We start from the raw sequence: 12,888 nt of genomic DNA on the forward strand, positions 1-12,888 counted from the left end.
CGATGGCTAAAAGCAAAAGGAAATTGGAGCCACGGGTGAACGTGCTGTCATTAATCACACAGACACGGTCTCGTCCTTGTATGCGTAAGAGTCCAAGGCGCCCAGACCGGAACAGAAATGGAAGTGAGGAATGCTGGTATTCAGGTGTGGTTTGGCTAACAGCTCAGCCTCTTTATTTGAAAATACAGAAGTTTATTTTCCGGAATGCTAAGCATTGTTCCTACACCTGACCCACTGACCCCCTTTTAAGGACCCAGGACACGCAACCTATTTGGAGACGGGTCAGCAGCTATTTTTGAAGCTGGGGCGTCTGGGAGAATCAGAATGCACGCCACATAGGTTGCTCCAAAGCCAGACGGTGCGTGCTCTCTGATGGAGCCTGGAGGGGCCCGGGGAAGGCAGAGGCAAAGAGGTTTCCCTCGCACAGCCTCCCTGGCTCCAGGCCCCAGCTGAAGTTCCTTTAGCCCAGAAAGCCATCAGATCCGGAGTCTGGCAGACTCTGCCGCAGGCTCTATTATTATGTAAATGACCAGCTGGGCAGGCTTTTAAGAGCTTTGGCAAAGGGTAACCCTTTGTCTGCCCAAAGGTAGGCTCTGGCTTTGCTTGTGAGCCTCAGAGTTTGTACGGTGAACAGTAGGTGACCTAAAAGCCAGCCAGCCCGTCAACTTGCACATGGCCTTATTAGGCAGACCAGCAGGCCAAGAAGGCTGGCGCCTGGGGACAGGCCAGCACAGCGGGTGGCAGTGGGCTTGCGTCCTGTAAGGAGCCCAAACCCTGGAGACGTGGCCTAGTACTGCTCAATTAGTTCTGGTGCAGTGATGCCAGAATAGGCATGCTCCTTGGCAGACACACTTTATGGTGTGGCTGGAAAAGAGGAGGTGACTTCCCAAAGGACAGAGGGGCACAGCTCATCTTCCTAGTGGTCTACTTACTGTGTAGCTTGTACTGTCGAGTCCTGTGTCAGGACTTACTCGATGAAATAGGGACTTAACCAGGTAATGTTTAACGGTTTCCTTTTAGTCCAGGATTTTTTTGGCAAGTCAGAATCTTGATGGCGTTTTATAGTAAGTCTTTCTAGGGGTGAGGTCATGTATGGGGGAGCTGTCACCGGGCAGCAAGGTGGCACCGTGCAAAGGACAGTCCTGGGAGCGGGGAACCTGAGTTCTAGGGCTGCCACAAATGGGCAGTAGGACCTTGGACCAGTCACTTCCATTGCTCCCTGTAAAATGCAGGTTTGACTGACAAGCTCTGAAATGACCTCTCCATGCAAATTTCTCTTCCAAAATGACGTTCCTTACATCCTCTTTGTTCTCTTCGATAATAAGGTCTAAGGAGCCTTGGTGGACGGTAGCCACAGCTCAGCATCCAAGGGAAATATCTAACTTGATTGAGCTTTATAGGCTGAGTCCACCTTTTCTCTTTTGCATTTTTGTTTTGTTTTGTTTTTCCCAAAACTGGACGCGGTGGCTAGAAACCAGGGAAGGCGGCACTTTTCTGTACTGAAACTTTTGTTCAGGTGTCTCACGTTCTTGAGTTTAAGCAGCTGGTGAACCAGAGCTGTGGGGGACAGGGGGAGGGGCGGGTTTGGCCAGAGGAGAGTTCAAGTTTATGTCTCTGGTCTAAGCCATGTCCTTCTCTCCGGTCTGCACCTGGTGCAGGCGCCGGACCACCCACCAAGAAGGCAGGCACCTACCGCAGGTGTTCCAGCTGCCCCATGCCCTGCTCAGGTGACTCCCTCCAGAAATCTTGCGGTAGCAAAGCTCACCGGCCACCTCTGTGAACAAGGGACTCTCCTCCCCCTGGGGTCAGATTGGGCTCCTGTGTGTGGACTTTCACCGCAGGAGGAGAGGGCGTGTTTGACCTTGTTATTGTCCTTTCGTCGACTTACCTCTGCTTCTTGTCCTTCAGGAAAAGGGTGAAATGACTTTCCCCTTCCTGTTAAAGAAATCCTTTTTTTTTCCTTTTCCTGTTTAAAGTGTCCATTTCCATCTCTGTGGACTGCTTAGCTGATTGGCCCCCCAAGGCATGGGCTGTGGCTTTGAGATACTTTTCTTAATACATAAACCTCTGACCTCTTCAAAAAGGGACCTGTTAGCTTGGTGCTGAGCTCTGCTGGGACGTTATAAGACCCTGGGACTCGACGCAAAGCTCGTTGGCCAGGGGGAAAATGATTGCCCTTCAATTTTTTTTTTCAACATCTTTATTGGAGTATAATTGCTTTACAATGGTGTGTTAGTTTCTGCTGTATAACAAAGTGAATCAGCTATATGCATACGTATATCCCCATATCTCTTCCCTCTTGCGTCTCCCTCCCACCCTCCCTATCCCACCCCTCTAGGTGGTCACAAAGCACCGAGCTGATCTCCCTGTGCTCTGCGGCTGCTTCCCACTAGCTATCTATTTTACGTTTGGTAGTGTATATATGTCCATGCCACTCTCTCACTTCGTCCCAGCTTACCTTTCCCCTCCCTGTGTCCTCAAGTCTATTCGCTTTATTCCTGTCCTGCCCCTAGGTTCTTCAGAACCATTGATTTTTAGATTCCATATATATGCGTTAGCATACGGTATTTGTTTTTCTCTTTCTGACTTACTTCACTCTGTAGGACAGACTCTAGGTCCATCCAGCTCAGTACAAATAACTCAATTTCGTTTCTTTTTATGGCTCATATTCCAGTGTATATATTGAACTTCAAATTTTAAAGAGAAAAAGATGAACTGTGTCTAGGATGAGAAGGAGCAGAGAGGTCTCTCAAGTGGGGATGTTTTCTTTATGCCTCACAAAGGTGTCGGGAGAAGGTAAGAGGCTTCCCATAAGAATGTGCAATGTGAGGCTCTCTATTAGAAGCCGCAAAAGTCTACTGCATCGTAAGTTCCAAGACTATTGCTTGAAGCTTTGACATCCTAGTTACGTTGAATGTGGAAGTTAGAATTCTGGCGGGTGGGCAACTGAGTTTTCCCATTTGATTTTAAAATATATGGATATAGCTTTAACGATAAATGGGTGTTTGATTTTGAGACATAGTCACGGGCTTTGGAAAGTGAAAGTGTTGCCTTTTTCAAAGAGGAGGAAAATGATTTAATCACTGACTCAAATCGATTATACTGCTTAAACAAACTGTGTTTGATTATTCCTTAATCACCTCAATAAGTGATTAGCTATGGTGGAGCCACAATAAATATTTCACTCCAAATCTGTATAAATGTAGAAAGTCATATGATAATTTATACTTGTCTAGGAGTCTACAGTTACATGCTTATTTACATGCTCTGTCACAGCTGAAATGCTTCAGCTCGTATCACTGGGTGGTTTGAAGGCCAAGAGGAGGAAGGCGGAGTCGTCAGTTCTCTGTTATGGGGACTGAGTCCCTGCAGGACCCCTGCACTGTTTTCCTTCGATTCTGCTTGTGTTCTCGGTTGGTCTAAAGCTCGTGGAACATCCTCTCATTAGACCCAGGAAGAGTAGCATACCTGGGAAGACAAATACACGTACTTGATGGGAGTAATGGAAGAAGCAGATAAACTTTCAAAGAGTCAGAGATACCAGGGAGAAAAGGACTGCAGTGCCATGTACAAGCATCCACCCTTGATGTATTAGGTGATTTCCTCATCCAGACCGTGAACTGATTCACGGTACCGACGCCCTGGTGCCTGACCTCTAGTAGCTGCTCAGTAAATCCTGGGTGAGAAGAGGTGGGTCCAGAGGTCTGAAGACCTCTGTCTCACCGGCTTCAAGTGGCCGGGACGTGAAGGCTGGCTGGTCACGTCTAACGGAGACCAAGCCCCAGGAGCGCCGTGGGCAGCCAGGTTGGGGAGGGGTCACAGTCCTGAGGTTCTTAATCCCCAAAATGTGGTTTGTAGAAGCTTTTGCACTTCACTGTCTACAGTCCCAGTTCAGAGGCTGAAATGCTAAGAGGCACACAGGCCACATGTTAGGAGATGCCGGCCGGCCCCTCTCTGTTCCTGAGAGAGGGTTTGTTCTCTCACCGCCTGCAGACCATGCAGTGTGACGTTTCAGCTTGGTGTCCGGCTGTGAAGGGGACCCGACATTTCTTTTGCTGCTTGGGCTTCAGTGACAGCTCCCATGTTTCTTCACAGCACATGTATTCCCCCATCCCAATCCAGGAGGCTGTCTCTTGCCACCCCTACCTCTGAATGGCCTGGTCGGGCCCCCCTCAGCTCCTGGAGGGGGCCCCCTCCTTTAAGCATCGTCCTCATCCCCTTTCTCAGGCTTTCGTCCCCCCTCCTCCTGCCATGTGCAGCCCTCTCCTCGCCACTCATCAGGCTCACCAGTCACCGTACAGAAGCCTTCCTTCATCAAACTCGTCCTCTGATTCTATTTCCTTACATCACAAATGGCATGGACCAGTGGTTTTCAGACTTCCGACCATCTCAGAATCGTCTGCGGCAGGGGGACCTTCATTTTATTTTTTTAAAATATAATTACAGCTCTGTTGTATATATATTTCTTTTTGAAAATATTTTGGCCACAGTGCGCAGCATGTGGGATCCTAGTTCCCCGACGGGGGATCGAACCCGCTCCCCCTGCATTGGAAGAGCAGAGCCTTTAAAAAAAAAAAAAAAAAAAAAAGATTATTTATTTATTTATTTAAAAAAATTTTTTATTTTTGGCTGCGTTGGATGTTTGTTGCTGCGCGCGGGCTTTCTTTAGTTGCGGCAAATGGGGGCTACCCTTTGTTGCGGTGCGCGGGCTTCTCATTGCGGTGGCTTCTCTTGTTGCGGAGCACGGGCTCTAGGCACGCAGGCTTCAGCAGTTGTGGCACGTGGGCTTCAGTAGTTGTGGCTCGTGGGCTTCAGTAGTTGTGGCTCGTGGGCTTCAGTAGTTGTGGCTCGCGGGCTGTAGAGCGCAAGCTCAGTAGTTGTGGCACACGGGCTTATTTGTTCTGCGGCATGTGGGATCTTCCCGGACCAGGGCTCGAACCCGTGTCCCCTGCATTGGCAGGCGGATTCTTAACCCCTTCACCACCAGGGAAGTCTCGGAAGCACAGAGTCTTAACCACTGGACCACCAGGGAATGGGGGAGGGCCTTCATTTTTAACAAGCACCCCACATGACTCTGAGGGCACCCATGTTTGGCATCATTTGCCTTTTATCAGGTGTGAAACTGACTCAGAAGTGCAAATATATCTTTAGTCATTTCTGCGAGCAGAGTAGAATACGTCTTCGACATCTTTCTCATGACCTTCCATTGCCACTCAATGTGTGAGCACAGGATCTGCTTTCTCGGTGACTCTTGCCAAGGGAAAAACCACCATGAACAGTCAGGTGTCACTGACACCCCTCTTCCCCCCGGCCCCAATCAACCAGCAAATGCATTGGAACCTGTTTTCAGACTCTAGGTAAGGTCTTTGGGGTACCAGGTAACATAACCTTTGGGAGACATTAGAGGCACTGGGAATGGCAGATTGCTGCATTTGTCTTGGGTTTTCACACTGAGTATTGTGGAGGTGGCCATGGTGTTGCTTTTATTAAGATGCCCTTCTGAGGACAAGGAAGCCCAGAAATTCTTTTACTCAGAGCTGTTTCCTTCAAATCACTCCGGCATAACTCTGAACAGTTAGGATCTATCAGATATCAACAGTGATTTTACATGTTTACTTGTCTGCCATCTGGATTTTTAGACTCTTAAAAAATTCTCCTATCTGATGATTCAGTATTTCCTTGCTTTCTGTTCATGTGAAAACCATCCACTAGTGAGTATTGAGCGGCTGGCATTTCTCCTTCTTTCCTGGATCATGGTAATCATGTCCGTGTCCTTCCCCTGTGATGGGGTATCCCCTCAGTGAGATGGGGCTTGGGCCCCGGCTGCCCTAAAGAAAGCGTGTCTGCACCTTATGATGTTCTAGGAGATAGCTTCGGATTTTATACAGTAAACACCTAAGTGTCTATTTATTCATCACATCCCCGCGTAAGGACCCTTGGTGTGTTGGTGCCCTGACAGGTCAAGAACATCCTTGGTGTCTACCCGACCCAGGTCGGCATCCACCAGACCCAGGTCGGCATCCGTCTTTGGTCCCCTGCCCTTCAGGGGAACTGTGCCCTGGATGTCCAGCACCTGCCTACATTTTGTGTCTGTCTGTGCTTTACCTACAGTGTACATTTTTTTAAATTGTGGTAAAATATACGTAACACAAAATTTATCGCTTTAACCTTTAAAAAATTTTTTTTTCTTTTCTTTTTTTCAATTTTATTTTTGGCTGCGTTGGGTCTTCGTTGCTGCGTGCAGGCTTTCTCTAGTTGTGGCGAGTGGGGGCTGCTTTTTCTCCTTGCGGTGCGCGGGCTTCTCATTGCGGTGGCTTCTCTTGTTGCGGAGCACGGACTCTAGGTGCTCGGGCTTCAGTAGTTGTGGCACGTGGGCTCAGTAGCTGTGGCTCACGGGCTCAGTAGTTGTGGCACACGGGCTTAGTTGCTCTGCGGCATGTGGGATCTCCCCGGACCAGGGCTTGAACATGTGTCCCCTGCATTGGCAGGTGGATTCTTAACCACTGTGCCACCAGGGAAGTCCCCCACTTTAACCATTTTCAAGGGCACCGTTCAGTGGCCCTAAGCACATTCACATTGTCGTACAGCCATCGTCACCATCCACCTCCAGGGCTTTCTTTCTCCCCCAGCTGAATTTGTTCCATCAAACACGAACTCCCCAGCATCCTCTTCCCCTAGTTCCTGGTGACCGCACTCTCCTTTCTGTGTCTATAAACTTGACTCTTCTGCTTTTACCTCTTCTCTGTGGCATCATGCAAGGTTTGTCCTTTTGTGTCTGGCTTGTTTCATTGAACATGAGGTCTTCAAGGCTCATCTATGACACATGTTCATAGCATGTGTCAGAATGCCGTTTTTTAAGGCTGAATAATATTCCACTGTCTGTATATCTTAAGCACGAAACTGACCTTTGTCTATTTTTCTCTTGCTCTGAGAAACAGTTGATTATCCTCTCTAAGCTCGTTGGATTGTTTTCCAGCAAGATTCACTAGCTGTAGATTCAAAATCGGCCAGAAGTTCAAATGATTCAATTCTCACAACAAATGTTAGCATTACTTGTTTGAACATTTAATGTAAAGCATTAACAAGTCTTTTGAGGGATTGCAGTAGGCCTTTTCTTTAAAAACGAATTCTTGAACATAGCAAGACTGGCATGGTTCTTTCAGCACATCTGATAAAGAAAGATCTTTGAGTGGTCATATTTCTTATTGTTGAAAGAACTTTCGCCTCTTCATCTCTGCATACGTGGCCTGTATTAAATTACCTTACATAATCACACAACGCCAAATTTTATTTGCAGACTTGCCCTAAATATTACCACTAACCAAAATTTACAGAGCATTTCACAGTGCACACTAAAATGAGGAATCTGGAATGCGTGAATAACCAGTGTGTGATAAAAGGGAAATGAAAGGGACCAAACGGTCTCCCCGCTGATGGGATTACCTCATGGCCGGCCATTCTGCCCCAGATTAAGAGTCTATGCACGTAAATAAAATCCACTAAAGAAAATGAGAATACCATTTACAGCTGCTGCCAGCGTGCAGAATACTCCTTTCGTAGGCTGTAAAAATATATCCTTCACTTTGGAATGTCAGCCCAGCCATCACCTTTAGTAGCTTATGGTAGATTTCATTAAAATCCTGTGGTGCTTCTTAATTTTAGGAATGCACTGATAACTCACAATAGTGTGTGTGTATTCGGACAATTGTGAGTCACCATTTCACACCAGCCTGTACTGCCTTAAATTTCAGGTCACTTTCCTGTGGTCTGGGGCTGCCCCAGTTGCAATTCAGGGAGCACGAAAAGAAACACAGGGTGCCATCACACAGCCCTGTGCCCTGTACCTGCAGGTCTTTTCAGTATGTAGATCCCTGCATGGATTAAATAACATGTTCCAGTGTTCAGGGTGCCTCCGCATCATTTTCTCACTGAGTCATGACCTCGCCTTTGTATTTCCCTCTTGGATTTTATTTTGGCTGCCTGCCCAGTGAATGGCTGTTTTGCCTTTAGAGATGCGTTTTAAAGGGTCAATCTAGGCTTGCATATTTCTCCCAGATCACACCGTGTCTCAGTTTTCTCATCTGCAGGGGGCGATACTAGTAGGATCTCCTAGAGAGAACCACATGAGTTAGCGCCCTAGAGCAGGGGTGCCCAACCCCCGGGTCGTGGACCGGTAGCAGTCCCTGGCCTGTTAGGAACCGGGCCTCACAGCAGGAGGTGAGTGGCGGGTGAGCGAGCGAAGCTTCATCTGTATCCACAGCCGCTCCCCATTGCTCGCATTACCACCTCCTGTCAGCATTATGTTGAATTGTGTAATTACTTTGTTATATATTACAGTATAATAATAGAATATAGAATCTAGTAGTATATTAGATAATAATAGATAATAATAATAATAGAATAATAATAATAATAGAAATAAAGTGCACAATAAATGTAATGCGCTCGAATCATCCTGAAACCATTTCCCCCGACTCCGGCCAAGGAAAACTTGTCTTCCACGAAACCAGTCGCCAGTGCCAAAGAGGTTGGGGACCGCTGCCCTGGAGCGCTGAGCCCTGTGCCCACCCCACCGTGCTGTCAGCAGGCTGGCCAGGTCTTCCCAGCGTCTGCCCGTCATCCCACAGGGTGTGGTAGAATAATGGCCGGCTGCCAGTTGGGGAAGTTGGCTCTTTCCCTTTTCACTGGCTTTGTTTCCATGTCGTCCACCGTGGTGATGACTCCCAAAGAACAGCTGCCCCTTGTCCTGCGGGGATGCATGAATGTCCTCAGCTAGAACCCGCCACAGGACCGCCGGCCCCATGGTCTAGCCGCGACCACGCAGCACACTCCCTCGGGGTTTAACACCTTGATCCTTTGTCATCCGACACCTTATCTTTGGACCTTGGCAATGGAGGAGGGGACCCTTCTTACCTGGCCTCCTAGTGACACTGTCCACAGCTGTACAATAAGAATCATCTCGCTGGGTTTTCCCATTACGAGACATCCCTGGAGAATCTTTGACCTTTTCTTTCTGTCGCTCCCTCAGCACTCATATTCGTGCTCCCCGTAATAGCCTCACATTTCAGGAAAGACAAGACGACTTTAGAAGGAGTCTCAAGGAGGGCCCACCCGGGGTCAAGTTTGAGAAGGCCTGTGTTGCATGTCATTGAGGGCATTGGCCAATCTCTGGGTCAGCTTTATTTATACCCAAGAAACGCTTACAGTAGGCTGAGAAGAAATGGGCAGTTTGACCTTGTGCCATCGGCCCATGGGCACACTTCCGATCATGATTTTGCCCTGGATTTTTAGGCCAGCTCTAAGCCTTGGGATCTCAGAAGGACCTATTACCTCCGTCTTTATTTGTACTTAATTGTTTTGGTAATTATAGAAGCCATTCATGCCTATTGTGGAAACTTTGGAAATAGAGCGGGGGAAAACATGGAGAGAGTTATCTCTGAGTTGGGAGATAGTTAATGCTTTGGGATGTTTATTGTCTTTCTGATAAGGTCTCTGTGTGTGTGTATCTCACATATCATGAAAAATGTTCAAATCACCAATGGAGTTTCAGATCTGGTTTTCTTGTGTGATTGGTTTACCCATTCTTCTGCATGTCCCCCTGTGTGGGCTGGTTCCAGCTTTACACGTGTGTAAACACAACTGTGGTAACTATCCTCCTCCTCCTTCCCTGGGTGCATTTCCAGAAGTAGAATTCCTGAGTCACTGTTTTATACACTCTTCCAAGTTGCTAATAACATCCGTACCTTGTCCTTCTGCCATGAGGTGAGGGCCTTGGGGAGGGGAGGAGGAATCAGACTTACCAGCCGCCTCCTTGGTTCGTGACACCCCCCCGCACCAGGCACACTGGCTTCCGTCTTTGCTTTGGGTCTCAGATACGCCCTGGTTACTCATGTCTGGAGTCAGCCCTGGTCTTGATGAACATCTGTGGCACCAAAACCAGACCAGGAAATCATGTGAGATTTGTAAAAAGCAGCCAGGAGCTGGCTTGCCTCCTCTTCTTGGGGTCAGACTGATCTTTTTGCCAATTAAGGCAACCCGGGCTCTCGGGCTGGGGGACACCATGACCTCAGTCCAGGACGAGTTTACAGCAGTGGCCCCCGTTCTTTTGTGCCCAGGCTAATGTGGGACTCGTCCTGGGGAGAGTGAGAGGATGTGGACTTCCAGCCTGGCATTGCCACACCATGAGCTGTGTGATCCCGAGAGAGTGCTCTAACATTGTGCAAAAAGAAAGGCACGTGTGGGCATGTCAACTGGTGCAGCCACTGCGGAGAACAGCATGGAGCGTCCTCAAAAAACTAAAAATAGAACTACCCTATGATCCTGCAGTCCCACTCCTGGGCATATATCTGGGCAAAACTGTAATTTAAAAAGATACATGCACCGCCGTATTCGTAGTAGCTCTATTTGCAATAGCCAAGACATGGAAACAACCTAAATGTGTGTCGACAGAGGAATGGATAAAGAAGATGCAGGGTATGTATATACACACAGTGGAATACTACTCAGCCATAAAAAAGAATGAAATAATACCATCTGCAGCAACATGGATGGACCTAGAGATTATCAACAAAGCGAAGTAAGTCAGAAAGAAAAAGACAAATATCATATGATATCACTTATATGTGGAACGTAAAATATGACACAAGTGAACTTATCTACTAAACAGAAACAGACTCACAGACATAGAGAACAGACTGGTGGTTGCCAAGTGGGGGAGGGATTTATTGGGAGTTTGGGGTTTAGCAGTTGCAAACTAGTATATATAGAATGGGTGAACAACAAGGTCCTACTGTAGAGCACAGGGAGCTATACTCAATATCCTGGGATAAACCATAATGCAAAAGAATATGAAAAAGAATGTATGTATATGTATAACTGAATCACTTTGCTGTACAGCAGAAATCAAACACATTATAAGCCAACTATACTTCAATAAAAATTTTTAAAAATTTAAAACTAAAATAAAAATAAGAAAGAAGGCCAAGTGATCACAAAGGCTTCTTCAGCTCCAGTTTTCCCAGACTCCAAGATTTTGGATTTACCAAGGCCTGTTCAGTTGTCTTACTGGTTCCACTGTGGGGCGTCGGCATCTTGGTGGCCCATCCGCAGTACTTCTTGGTCATATAGTGCCCCTCCAGCCACCACCCACGCGTCGTGACATGACGTGCCCAGGCCTGCAATGGCGACCTCCCTCCACCCCTCCCATTCACACATTGATGCCCCTTGTGCCAAAGCTTTTCTGCATGCTCATCTACCGGAAACTTAAGCATTGGCTTCATTTCTTTTGAATGTCAAGATTAGAACTTCAAAAACATCCAATAAAATATTTTACTTCCATAAAGAATTGCTTCTGAGTATTGCAGATTATTGTGCTTTGAAAAAGGAAAAGATGAGTGTTTCTAAGTGGACATGGTGGCAGAGAATTGTGTGCGTCTCGTGTACCACCAGTGATTCAGTGATGTTGTTGGAAAGGAAATACAGTACTTCCCCTACACACGAACGTTCAAGTTGCAAACTTTCAAAGATGCAAACGTGCCCCCGTATGCCAGCTGTTATACTGCTCTACTGTACTTTCCAAGGTACCGTTCTGTGAGATTAAAAATGTTTTTTGTGTGTGTTTGTTTGCTTTCTATGTATTATTTGTGTGAGAAGTATTATAAACCTATTACAGCACAGTACTATATAGCTGATTGTGTTAGTTGGGTACCTAGGCTAGCTTTGTTGTTCTTACAAACAAATTGGACTTAGGAACGCACTGTCAGATCAGAACTCGCTCGTTTGTAGGAGACTTACTGTACAGCACCATCACAGTTTTAAATGAAGATATCTTCTCCCTGAAATTTAAGAAAATCACAATCACAACTTACAGCTTTCTCTTCAGATCAATAGAACATGTTCACCTACAAAATGATGTAAGGAAATGTTTGCCTACTTTGCAGCTCCCTGTGTGAAAGAGCCAGCCTAAAATAATATAACAATTATTAAATATATAATTATTATATTATTATTCATAATATTATTTCTAATTATTGGAGAGTGAATGAAAAAATCTCATGACTACTTTCTACTGATGTAAGCTGTAGCTTTCTTTGAGTCTTTTTTGGTTTCATATGGATGGGGTACTTAAATAGGAGGTCAAGTTGCATATCTGTAGTTTAATAAAGACTTTTGTGCTTTTTCTTTTTAACCATGAAGCCGTATTTAAATCTGTGTGCTTTGTATCCTAACTGATGGGTGAGGTAAGTCATCCTAGGAAGATCCCATGACCAATTTAAAGAGAATATCCAAATTCATTTTATTCTGTACTGGAATTGCATTTTAAAAATTTAAGCCAGAATTATTCCATAATAATAACTCAAAAGAAACATTTAGAGTCACTTAGGATAATTCTAATTGAGAATACTATAGGAAGAGTAGTTTTCAGGAATGTAAGTACTGTGCTTTATAAATTAAATTCTTTACCAAGGGTTATTTACAAACACAAACATTATTCCATCTTATCTCATTATTCATTTTCAGAATCAGTTGCTTCTACACTCCCCGCTCCTCTTTTTCCTACAGCTCCTTTGGCTTCTTGCCCCTCCTTTAGCCGTGGCCTGACGATGAAGTTTCCGCTTCGATTATCCAGAGCACTTCTGTTGTTCCTCGCTGAGTTTTTTTCACCTGCCCTATTTGCCGTTTCATCCCAACTTTAGGAGAGTTGGAGTAATCAGCAGTAAAGAGAAAGTGCCACATGCCACTGCTGCCCCATGGAGTGGCCCATGTGCCTTCTGTTGCCATGCCTTAATGAATTTGCTGTATAAGCCTTCCTTTCCAAGTGAAGTTTGTCGTTTAGAAATCACTTTAAATCAGTCTGGTTTGAAAGCAGGATATAAATTCAACACAAAT

Source organism: Hyperoodon ampullatus (assembly GCF_949752795.1).
Source record: "Hyperoodon ampullatus genome assembly, chromosome: 3".
Taxonomy (NCBI): Eukaryota; Metazoa; Chordata; class Mammalia; order Artiodactyla; family Ziphiidae; genus Hyperoodon; species Hyperoodon ampullatus.